We start from the raw sequence: 2,519 nt of genomic DNA, 5'->3' as shown, positions 1-2,519 counted from the left end.
CTGATTATTTACTTTTTAGCTGGCTTTGGTGCCTTGGACATGAGCTAGGACCTTAAGATTCTGCATGAAAGGAGGACTAGCGGGCGAGTTGAACGGGAGAATGTGAGAAGTGTTCATATGTAGTATAAACCTGAGAAATCCGTCCGTTTTCGTCATTTGTTATCGAATCGACTTAAAGCCAGATCGTCACATTTTCCGCTCTTTTCCCTGAAACGGCTGTACTCAACGTCTGCAAAGCTATGTCGCGTGCTGCGGTATGCGGAGACACTAAAAGCACCATAGTAGAACACAGATGAAGCTTCTAAGTTGATGTAATATCCAGTAAGAAGTAATACAATTCACGTTTTAGGTATCGATTATTGACTTTTTAGCTGGCTTTGGTGCCTTGGACATTAGCTAGGACCTTAAGATTCTGCATGAAAGGAGGACTAGCATCCGAGTTGCACGGGAGAATGTGAAAAGTGTTCATATGTAGTATAAACCTGAGAAATACGTCCGTTTTCGTCATTTGTTATCGAATCGACTTAAAGCCAGATCGTCACATTGGCCGCTCTTCTCTCCGAAACGGTTGTACTTATCGTCTGCAAAGCTATGTCGCGTGCTGCGTTATACGGAGACACTAAAATCAGCACAGTGGAACACAGATGAAGCTTCTAAGTTGATGTAATAGCCAGTAAGAAGTAGTAAAATTCAAGTTTTAGGTATCGACTATTGACTTTTTAGCTGGCTTTGATGCCTTGGACATGAGCTAGGACCTTAAGATTCAGTATGAAAGGAGGACTAGCAGCCGCGTTGCATGGGAGAATGTGAAAAGTGTTCATATGTAGTAAAAACCTGAGAAATCCGTCTGTTTTCGTCATTTGGTATGGAATCAAAGCCAGATCGTCATATTGGCCGCTCTTCTCTCAGAAACGGTTGTACTTATCGTCTGCAAACCTATGTCGCGTGCTGCGGTATGTGGAGACACTAAAAGCACCATAGTAGAACACAGATGAAGCTTCTAAGTTGATGTAATAGCCAGTAAGAATTAGTACGATTCAAGTTTTAGGTATCGATTATTGACTTTTTAGCTGGCTTTGGTGCCTTGGACATGAGCTAGGACCATAAGATTCTGCATGAAAAGAGGATTAGCAGCCGAGTTGTACGGGAGAATGTCAAAAGTGTTCATATGTAGTAAAAACCTGAGAAATCCGTCCGTTTTCGTCATTTGTTAAGGAATCGACTTAAAGCCAGATCGTCACATTGCCGCTCTTCATTCTGAAACGGTTGTACTTATCGTCTGCAAAGCTATGTCGCGTGCTGCGTTATGCGGAGACACTAAAAGCACCATAGTAGAACACAGATGAAGCTTCTAAGTTGATGTAATAGCCAGTAAGAAGTAGTACAATTCAAGTTTTAGGTTCTGATTATTTACTTTTTAGCTGGCTTTGGTGCCTTGGACATGAGCTGGGACCTTAAGATTCTGCATGAAAGGAGGACTAGCAGGCGAGTTGTACGGGAAAAAGTGAGAAGTGTTCATATGTAGTAAAAACCTGAGAAATCCGTCCGTTTTCGTCATTTGTTATCGAATCGAATTAAGGCCAGATCGTCACATTGGCCACTCTTCTCTCTGAAACGGTTGTAATTATCGTCTGCAAAGCTATGTCGCGTGCTGCGGTATGCGGAGACACTAAAAGCACCATAGTAGAACACAGATGAAGCTTCTAAGTTGATGTAATAGCCAGTAAGAAATGGTACAATTCAAGTTTTAGGTATCGATTATTGACATTTTAGCTGGCTTTGGTGCCTTGGACATGAGCTAGGACCTTAAGATTCTGCATGAAAGGATGACTAGCAGCCGAGTTGCACGAAAGAATGTGAAAGGTGTTCATATGTAGTAAAAATCTGAGAAATACGTCCGTTTTCGTCATTTGTTATCGAATCGACTTAAAGCCAGATCGTCACATTGGCCGCTCTTCTCTCTGAAACGGTTGTACTTATCGTCTGCAAAGCTATGCCGCGTGCTGCGTTATGCGGAGACACTAAAGTCACCATAGTGGAACACAGATGAAGCTTCTAATTTGTGTAATAGCCAGTAAGAAGTTGTACAATTCAAGTTTTAGGTATCGATTATTGACTTTTTAGCTGGCTTTGGTGCCTTGGACGTGAGCTAGAACCTTAAGATTCTGCATGAAAGGAGGACTAGCAGCCGAGTTGCACAGGAGAATGTGAAAAGTGTTCATATGTAGTAAAAACCTGAGAAATCCGTCCGTTTTCGTCATTTGTTATCGAATCGACTTAAAGCCAGATCGTCACATTGCCGCTCTTCCCTCTGAAACGGTTGTACGTATCGTCTGAATGCTATGTCGCGTGCTGCGGTATGTGGGGACACTAAAAGCACCATAGTAGAACACAGATGAAGCTTCTAAGATGATGTAATAGCCAGTAAGAATTAATACAATACCTGTTTTAGGTATAGATTATTGACTTTTTAGCTGGCTTTGGTGCCTTTTACATGAGCTAGGAGCTTAAGATTCTGC

The sequence above is a fragment of the Schistocerca gregaria genome, unplaced genomic scaffold (genome assembly GCF_023897955.1).
Source record: "Schistocerca gregaria isolate iqSchGreg1 unplaced genomic scaffold, iqSchGreg1.2 ptg000387l, whole genome shotgun sequence".
NCBI classification, from domain to species: Eukaryota; Metazoa; Arthropoda; class Insecta; order Orthoptera; family Acrididae; genus Schistocerca; species Schistocerca gregaria.
Note: the sequence above shows the minus strand (reverse complement) of the source record.